The sequence below is a fragment of the Ciconia boyciana genome, chromosome 1, assembly GCF_034638445.1.
Source record: "Ciconia boyciana chromosome 1, ASM3463844v1, whole genome shotgun sequence".
Lineage (NCBI taxonomy): Eukaryota > Metazoa > Chordata > Aves > Ciconiiformes > Ciconiidae > Ciconia > Ciconia boyciana.
The window spans coordinates 189319712-189329778 of NC_132934.1; positions in this window are offsets into that span (position 1 = coordinate 189319712).

A 10067-nucleotide genomic window follows, 5' to 3' on the forward strand; every position below is an offset into this window, starting at 1 on the left:
ACCAAATACCACTGTTGTTAGCAACAAAGAGGCCAAATTCACCACAGTGAACCAGCCTGAGAGGCATCATCTGGAAATCACTGAAACCAGCATGGAGAGGCAGAAATGCAAGCAAGATGAGAGGGTGTCTTTACCTGGAATGGAAGGAGAGCCACCACCAGCGTATGGATGCTACGCACGGCACTTGGATCTCTCTGGAGAGTGGTGCAGTCGCTGTATCAGAGTTGACAGCTACCCTGGCCAGAGCAGGAGATAAAAGGCAGCAAAAGGACAAAAGTAACATTTTTTTCCCTCAGAACTTATTTAAGATTTCCTATGTGACAAGGTGGGATCCCAGGCACCCTTGCACCCTGCCCTCCCAGGCAGCAGCCACTAATGGGTCTTACAGCTGCCACAGCGGAAGTGAATCACCTTTATGTCAAGTGCTCTCAGAAACTCAGCTATGATGTCAGACTCCCGCTGAGTATCATGAAGTCCATAACCCCTCCACAAGACTCGGTACCTGCCTGCTGTTATATCGGGGGTACCTGGGCACTGCAGGACTCTGCAATGTTTCCGCATTCTGAAGCTCTGCAGAGGTTGCAAAGCAATTCCAGGAAGTCTTTGAAAGCAACAAAAACACAGCCTGGCTTCTGCTATAAATCAAGGATACCAGCATGGACCGGCGTGCAGCTAAACTGATTATGAAGGGAGGCATAAGGCCCAACAAATGTGTAGCTCCTGTGCAACAAATTTTTCCCATCTTAACAAGGAAATCGGTTCCCTCGTTTGAATTTAGGTCTGCTCTTTGTGCTGTACAAATACACCCCAAAAGCAAGCTGTATTTTGACCCAGTGAAAGCGGAGGCTCTCCGCAACCGCAGAAAAAGAAGAATCTGGAGAGCGGCTGAGCTTCCCCCTCTCCTGCAGCAGCTGAGCACAGCACAGGGAACATTTTCTTAATCCAGGGTTTCAATTGTGCTGACACCAAGTCAGGCACCATTCCCAGCCCTGGAAGTTATTTGAGGCCTGTAGGCCTTACCTCTTCACAGAGCTTCATTTCAACAGACTTCAGCAGAGCCTGCTGGACAGACCTGGACAAGCTGTATCTGTGCAAGGGAATAATCTCATCCGCTTACCCCCAGCATCCTGCTCCTCCAGAGCAAACCTGTGTGCTGACCATAGCGGGAGGGACTGACCCTGCCGATGAAGGGTTCAGCCACCGAGGAACATGGAGAGGCCTTCACCCTTGCCTTACACAGGCCCTTCCTCTCAGCAAGACCTTCAAGAAAACGAGTTCTCTGTATGCCCAGATGGAAACGAGTGACCCCTGTTCAGCAGCTATCACAGGTCTGCAGGATCCGCACCCTCAGACCTAGTCCTTGCACTGAGGAGCTGGGCTAAGGGAGCTGAGATAAGGCGAGCTGCTCTCACACGGAGCAGCGGCACGTTTTTCCCACCTCCAGGAAGTTACCATAAAGATGCAGAAGGGACAGACTCAGAACACGATAACATTTGCTCCTTTCCATGACGCTTGTTGTGAAGGGAGATCCCTCCTGCAGAGCCTGGGAATGGGAAGGAAGCAGGGGATGATGGAGTTGCCTGAAAACAGCCCTGGCTGAGACAAGCCTGGGAAAGGCACAGAAAAATGCAGAAGAGCAGCAGGAGGTGGTCCCACAGAGCAGAACCCCCCTACCACACAGAACAGACCCACCCAGCCCCATTTCTTCCTCCTATGCTTTATTCCCTCCTTAAGTATTTTCTCTTCACTGACTGATTTGGTCTCCAAAGTCCATTTTGCAGCTGTTGGTGAGAAACAACAGCTCTTGTCAGGAGCTTTTAATAGCCAGAGTCTTCATTTTCATTTTGTTTCCTTCTTTTCAGGCACTTCTTGCTTTGTAAAGTGCATGTGTGTGTGAGGAGCAATCTGTCTCCAGGACATCCTTCCATGTGGAAATGTCAAATGTATTTCATTTTAGTCTGGGCTCTAGGAATACTGCATTTATTTCTAAATAGGGAAACAAAATTGAATTCTTGCCTCCTTGTCACCAAAACATGGGACAGAACTGTCAAAGGAAACACATAACAGTAAGAAAAAATTACAGGTAATATCTGTTACAGAATGGGAGAAAAATCCAAGTCAGACCATTTGACAGCTCACATCACTGCATTATAACCGATGTCCAAAAAGACAACCTTAGAATAAATTGTCTCTGTTGGCTTGCAGACTGGAAGAGCAGACAGGGTGCTGGTTTTGTGCTGGGCAGCCTTTGGGATATTTGCACAACAGAATTACGAGTTTTGTCACACAAATGACAGGGAACAAAATCCCATGCCTGAGCTCAGGGGAGTTGGACTGTGAATGAATTTGGGTCACAGACCCACAGGGCAGGGTGGTATGGAGTGCCCAAGACCTTATGCTCATGTTGAAGCCAGTGGAGCAAACTCGGAGCGGTTGCTGAGCATCCAAAGGACCCCGCTAGTGCTCAGCACCATTCAGGAAGAACCCCAATGCAGCCAAGGGATGCTCACCACCTCGCAGGATGTGTCCGCTGTGTCTTAGTGGTTGTTGTTTACTAGAAAGTATAACCAGGCAAGCGTTGGACTCCAAGTATCTGTAGGTAACTGCAGAAGCAATTACTTCCAGGCTGTCAGCACAAACCTGGCCCTGTTAAGAGGAAGAGAGAGGCATCACTAGCTGCTTTCAGTGACCAGCATGGAAAGAGCTGTTCATAATCCAGTTATCAGTGGTGCCGTGTGCCACCAGCACGGCCAGACGCTGAACTCACCCCTCACAAGGGAGGGACTAGGGCCTATGATTTCTACAGCAGGAAAGAGGTGGAGGGTTTGCGCAGCCATTTTTGCTGCCTCCATGTTGTGGAGTTGACAGATGCTGTCTTCATTGCTGTCAAACTGACTTTTACACAGTTCCTAATCTTGCTGTTTTTCAAAGCAATGAAAAAGGCAGTGAGTACTAAAGAGAGTCTGACATAGAGACTTAAAGCCCAGCTTTTGGAGGAGGTCTCTGGTTCATCTCCCTCCTTTTAACCCTCCCTGCAGCTTGCCCAGCAGGACAAGCTGCAAGAGAAGTGCCTCACCTTCTCCTGGCAAAGCAAGTATTTCAGAAGCTGAAATACCATGGGCCAAAAAGCACCTCCAGGACCTGAGCCCTTGGGCCTGGATCTCCCACCTCAGTGTTACCATCCTCAGTCTCTGCTTGCAGCAGGGCAAAAGCGTGGAAGCCAGGCTGGGTGACCTGTGGCAGGAGAGTGGGCAGGAAGATGCCCAAGCTCTGTGTCGCGTTATGGACAGCCCCAGACTCTATATTAAAAGCCTGTAGCAGGCATGGCCTGCACAGGATCTGGGATCCCATGTGTCCATCAACAACTATGCCAGTACCCTCTCACCGTGGCTACCTGCAAAGGCCATATAGCAGCTGTATAGATGGAAACTGAGAAAACAGCAAAGTACCCTTCTTACAGTCACCTGAAAGATTGCTCTTATTATGCAGTTTAGGCATACCCAATATGCCCTGGCTTCTGCTCTGTGAGATCAGCTGAAACCCCATCACCTTCCCAGGGTAAAATCCCCAGGGCTGGGCTCTTGGAGGGGCTCCTGCTCAGGGCAAGTTTTCCTGCACATCTCCACCTTCACAAGTCATGCTCCTGCCACCACATGCTCTAAATATTTCCCTTTCCACTGCATGTACTTCAGTACCCTGCTTTATAAAGGGAGCAGTCTGCTGTCTGTTCCAGGTTCATTTATACAGGTTTCATTTGTGTGATATCTGGGTTATCATCTGTATCAGTTACACAAATAGTTTCTTAAAAGAATTTAAACACGTGGAAAATGTCTGCCATTTATCCCAGCCAATTCTGAAAGGTGTATTTTTATCTTTTCCTGAGCCATAGTTTGTAACATAAAATCCCATCTTAACATTTTGTTGTATAGGACACCACTGGCTGTTTGTTGGCAATTTAAAAGTTAATTTGTGTTAATTAACACAATAAATTAAAAAGTTAATTTGTGTTGATTAACACAATAGATTCAAAGCACAGTAGCAATGCCTCAATAAATTATTGTGCTACTGTCATATCTGCAAAGATGTGTGTATGCACACGCAAGTATCTGAAGGAACCTTAGATAGCACTGCAGATTAAATGCATAATATGGGTATAAAATGCAGTTGGTTAATATTGCTCGGTGAAACAATGGTTCGTTACTCAGCTGCTGAATACGTAGATTCCGGGCATTTAAATCAGCAGCCACTCCAGATGACCTGTGTATGGGCATGGACATGGGATTAGCCTCTCACCCCCTGGTCTTTCATAGCCTTGGCATGACACAAAACCAATTGCCTCTCTGATACCACAGCAACACCCTGCCTTTACTGTATCTAAATAAAGACACTCTCACTGTATAGCAACATCTACCCTCTACTGCTTCCAACAGAGATACAAACTAGACACAGGGATGGCTTCACAGGAAAGTAGACACATCTGAGGTTGTCGCAGAGGGGAATTAGATCACTTAAAGAACCACCGCCAAAGGTATCAGCAAGAGTGGTTTTATTGAAGTAAGGTGGTGTAAAAGTGAGACTTAAAGTTCGATGGCAAGGTTCACTCTATTACTTACTGCAGAGGATATAATAATGATTCAAAGTTACCAATACAAAATCAAAGTTGCCAATACAAAATCTTAGTGCACTATAATACAAGGTTATGTGCCATATCGGTCACTTACCAAAGGTCTGCAGTTGGTAAGGGGTCTCTCGGCCTCAAGCAGTAACCTTGAGAGGCATCCCAGCTCAAGGGGAGGTCACCGCTGTGCAGCCAGCTGCTTAGCAGGGAGACCTCAAAGGCAGCTCACTCAAGCTGTCATTTTTATGGAATAAAGTGGTTGGCTCGTAGTCAAATTATCTGCAATGGAAACTTAAGCATGAGACTCCTTGTACTCACAACTTTCTTTGTTCCTTGATAAATGAGTCTTGGAAGAACCACCTGCTATTGATGTGTTAATCGCATGATTGCATATGGGCTTGGAAACTGGAACAGCGTCGATGCTCACCATGTCACCCTGTTCCTGCGTGGGTTTTCAGAGAACAGGTTGGAACCAGAGAAGTTTGGCCTGGTTATGTCCGAGGCCTTTGCTTCCTTTGGAGACTGAATCAAACTACCATGAGTTTGGTCAAGGAGTTGAGCACATCTGTCACAGAGGTGAAACACAGCAGCTGTGAAGAACAGAGCACCAGCAAGCTCAACTTTGTAAGTCTGGAGCGTCAGAGCTCCCGGGTTTACGTCCCATCAGAGCACCGAGCTGTGGCTGAGCTGATGTGCAGCAGATGCCTCTGTCCCAAGGTGAGAGCCTGTCCTCCAACAGGTACATGCAACCCCTCCTTAATGCAATGCACTGGAAGGAAGAAATTGCCATCTTGCTTATAAATGGATTTATTTTCCTCTCTTAATTGTTTTAATTAATGTAATTAATTCCTGGTTGTTTGCTTGCTTGATGCAATTTCATTTATTAGATTAACAGGTATTTTTTCATACTTAACATACTGATGAGGCTGAAAGATGTATCTGGTTTTACCCAAGAGCAGCACAAAAGCTTTACTCTAATGAGTTGTCAAAAAATGTATCACCAGCAGAAACTCCTTAAACATGGCTTGCAGAGATAAAGACAGAAGCTTGTTGTATTTGTATGGTACAAACAAATAGCAGATATCTCCTGTATGAACTGATGGGCCTAGCTGTTACAGTGATGTTTAATAGCTCACTGATAAAACTTTCTAAGAGGAGTTGTTTTTTTTAAATCGAGAAGGTAAACCAAGGGTCAGAGTGGAACTACTAGAGATTAATAAAGATCCAAAACCCCAGGAATTAAGCACAGTAAGCTCTTCTTACTAGTTTTGCAACATATGATCAGCTCCACTGTATATCATTATACTCCAGCTAAGACTTGGGGTAGGTGTAAAGTCGTCTGCATTAAGAGATTAATGGTAGTGCAGGAAACTATATTTCAGAATCTAAAACCTGTAGTGCACAGATGCGGAAAGACACTGCAAAGCAGGCAACTGCGATGCAGGAATAAGTCTTCTCAGCAAATCAACCCCAAAAGATATGTAAGCAGGTGGTGATGAGGAATGAGATTCTCAGTCCACAGACACCACCAAGATGAGGATGTAAAAATGTACTGATGGTGACACAAAAAGCACCAGAAAAGCCCAACAAAACAGCTCCCTAAATTCTGAGTAAACACTGTTATATTGAATGGCTATTAAATTATTCAAGATTATAAAATCCTTCAGCTCGTCAGCCAAGACAATGACACAGCTTTGTAGCACTGAAGGTTGCACGGGGTACCTTCACAAATGGAAACACGTCAGAGGTCTGAGAACACAAATGATGTGACAACTTCCAAAGGACATTTTGGCAGAGTGAGCTTTAGGAACAGGCTTTCTCTCATCTACTAGACCAAAACATAATACACGAGAGACAAAAGCCTTCCGGGGCAGTTAGAATGAGAAATCCTAGCAAATGGGTCTGCTAAGTAAAGAAAAAGGTGGGGGGCAAGGGATGTTAAGCAATCAATCACTTGAATGAACTGGGTTTTTAAGACACAGATGCAGGAACAAACTGCAACTTTTGAGAGAAGCTTTTCCAGCAGGTCTGATTCAAGCAGAAAAGGCTCATCCAGAAATTCTTGCTGACCTGTAAAGTGACATACTCAAAATGGCAGCTCAGAGGCTAAGATGCTGGTTAACTGGAAAGGCTGAGTTGCCTTGAATTGTATATAAAAGGGACAGAGAGGCTAAGAACCCTTCTTCCTCATTATGTTCCTCTACCATCCTCTTCTCCACTCTCATCCTGCGAAGAGAAGCACACTTAGTCCCTGGGCAGGGACGTTTTCTGTGCTAGGCTTGGTGCCATTCTTGTTTAGACAGATTTTAGGGAATGATATGCTCCCTCTTGGTCCTGGAGTGAATGAGCGCCCTCCTCACGCTCCACGGAGATGCTGTCATCAGCTGCCCTCTAGCTTTTAGCTGCAGTTTTGGTGGGAAGCAAACAGGAGCAGCAAATTCTTTAGTCCCAGTCCATTGACAGCTTTTAAGTTCAAGATGAGAATTAGATGAAAAAACAGCATAGAATGGGGCATATCTGTAAATCACGCTGCCTCCTCTCTTATGAAGAGGACAGTTAGCACAATGAGCCAATTGCAACTTACAGGTGACTGTTGCTGTGAACTTTATTTCCCCTTACTTTGGGCTTGCTGACCCCTGAAAACCCCACCTCCATGCCCAGCTGTGAATGGAAGCACATAAGCACACAAGTCAAAAAAATGTGGTCTGAATCAACAAGCTACTGGTGAGAGAAGCTGTTTCTCCAACACAGTGGAAAAAACACCACAAAATTTAACAGTGCAGGGAGACTTCTTGCAAGCGTTGGTTTCATTTTGAGATAAAAGATGATCATCATACTGAAAGGTGTTACCCACCAGATTTAGCTTGCTACAGATCTATTTTAATACCAAATGTCTCTCCTCTACTTTCAGCAGTGGTCCAGACACATTTGGGAGACTGGTAAGTGAAAATGCACACATCATTTTGTAGTCTTTCATCTAGAAAGGAATTTTTCCAAATGGGAAAAAAGTTCATCTTGGATAGTCATGGAATAAGTAGTAAGTTGTACAGCAAAGGAATCCATTTTAGGCTGTACGGGAAACAAAAGGATCCTCAAAGAGAAACAATTCATAAGCTAATTCACGCTCTCATCCACTTTCTAGGCTTATATTGACTTTATTTGAGATTCACAAAAGACTCTGTATTGCTTTAGGTCACATCCTCAGGAATTCTTTTAGTCATTAGTCCTTTTAGTCTAGATGGTCTAGGACTCGCTTCTGAAACTCTTCAAGATGAGATTTTATAGTCACTGGCTCTGAATAAGTATTTTGGTTTTTTTATACTTGACAGCAGTTTATGGATTGATCTCCAAAAATTTAATGACAGAGAAGCTTTTACATACCCTGATATTTAGAAAAAGTGGCAGAGACATTAAACACTCCACCACAGAGGCTCTGGTCAAAACACTCATAGGTCGTAGGTAGATGCCTTGGTTTATACAGACCATGAAGCCCAGAGAAGCTTATTAATGAAGGCTGATCCCTCTAGACGCCTATGGTGAAAGCTGAATAAACTGCTAGAGCACAAACCTCGAATCCTTCATAACACCAGAAAGTAAAGCACAGTAGCAGAGGCTCTGGTTCTTGCTCCAGCTGCACCATTTGCAGCTGAGCTGCCTGTTGAGGAAAATAACTTTCTGGGACCCTCTTCCAGACTAGCTGACCTGTCCAGGCAGGTAGCTGCAATCTCCTGCAAGGGTAAACACCACTGAACTCTGAAACTATATTCTTGGCCACTACATGAGACGGTCAATATTACTTCCCAGCTAAACACAGTTGTTCAGAGAGCCAACACGACCCAAACATCACAGTTTTACAGCAGCTCCTAGGAGTGGGGAGATGAAGCAGCAGACAAACAGTTAATTTTGCATAGGTATGAAGCAGTATGTTAGTCTTGGGCTTCTTCCTGCTCCTCTCACACTTCCATAGCAGTACACAAATACTGAATTCTCTTCAGAGGGTAAAATACCATGTATATATAAACCACATCTGAGTTAAGTACAAAGAAATTATAATATATTAAACATGGCACTTGCACAAACACCCACAGCCATAACTTTCAGGGGGAGACAACTTTCACAAGCATACTTTTGCTGCACTGTTTCCCTGGCAAAGAGTCAAAATTTTGGGGCAAGCACTTCTGATAGTGCCTCTGCAGTGAGACCCTGCTACTTCAGGAGCTCCATCAAATGCATCCTGATTTAATGCTCCTGGAAACGTCACAAGGGCAACTCCAGCTGCATTTTCAGATCTTTCTCTAACAGTCGTTATTTTTAACAGAGTTCCCAGGGAGGAAAAAGAGCCTTCTGCCCTTGAATCCCACATGCATCACTTCAGGAAAATAGTCTCTTGCCAGAGAAAAAGAAGGGGAAACCCAAGTAGCAAACTAATTAGGGGATGTGAACATCACCTCAGCTGTGCAGCAGATCTGCCTGCTAGTACCTTGTCTGTTCTTCATCTCTCCACAGCATTGTCAAGAGATTTGACCCACAAGAACAAGGCAAAAAGTCTGAGTGTCCTTCTGTGGGCACTGGGTTCCTTCTGAAAACCTGCTCTGAGAATTATTTCCGGAAAAGAATTTTGGCATTTATTTTTAATGACTGCAACTTGCAGCTGATTCTCCTCCTCTTTTTCTTTACTCTAGACTCCATCCACAACCCTCCTGGGACCATAATACTTCATGTACTTTCAGCTGATACCTCAAGCACTTTCAGGGACGTATCGCATTTCTTCCACAAACCATTATTTTTTTCTTGATAAATGTACACAGTTTTGCTATGAAGTAACTCCTTTGTACTAAGTTTCAAAATCTTGAAGCTATTGCATACTACAGCCCTTTTGTAATCAGTAAGAATTATCCAGTTAGTTACAAGTCATTCTCTTCACAGAAGAAAAGATATTAAATATGAAGTCTGGATATATTCTAATTTAACATCCATTAACCTGTTAGCCCAGGAACAGAGGCAGTCAAATCCCATCAAACTAGCTCATCTTTTGTGAGCCCAATGCCTTGATATCCAAGGGGCAAATATACCCTTAATTATTGATGCAGATAAAGACAAAGATTGTTTTTAAAAAAAAAACAAACACCCAAAACAACAACAAAACACAGAAACAAACAAATAAACAAAACAACCCCAACCGTTTCCTGCTCTCTTCCAACCTTTCTCTCACCACAGCCTTGGATAGCCAAAGCAAGCAACCCCAGAGCCAGTCTTCCTGAGTCTGAACTGTATGAATCAACTCCTGAGTTGATTCACGACAAAAAGTTTTGGTATGTCTACTGGCTGCTGTCAACTAGTCACAGCAGCCACAACACATACCCTTAAAGATGGAAGAAAAAAAAAAGATCTGTTTTCATAGCTTGCTCTGGACAGACAAGGCCTTGCTCATTTTCCTACACAGGTGTAA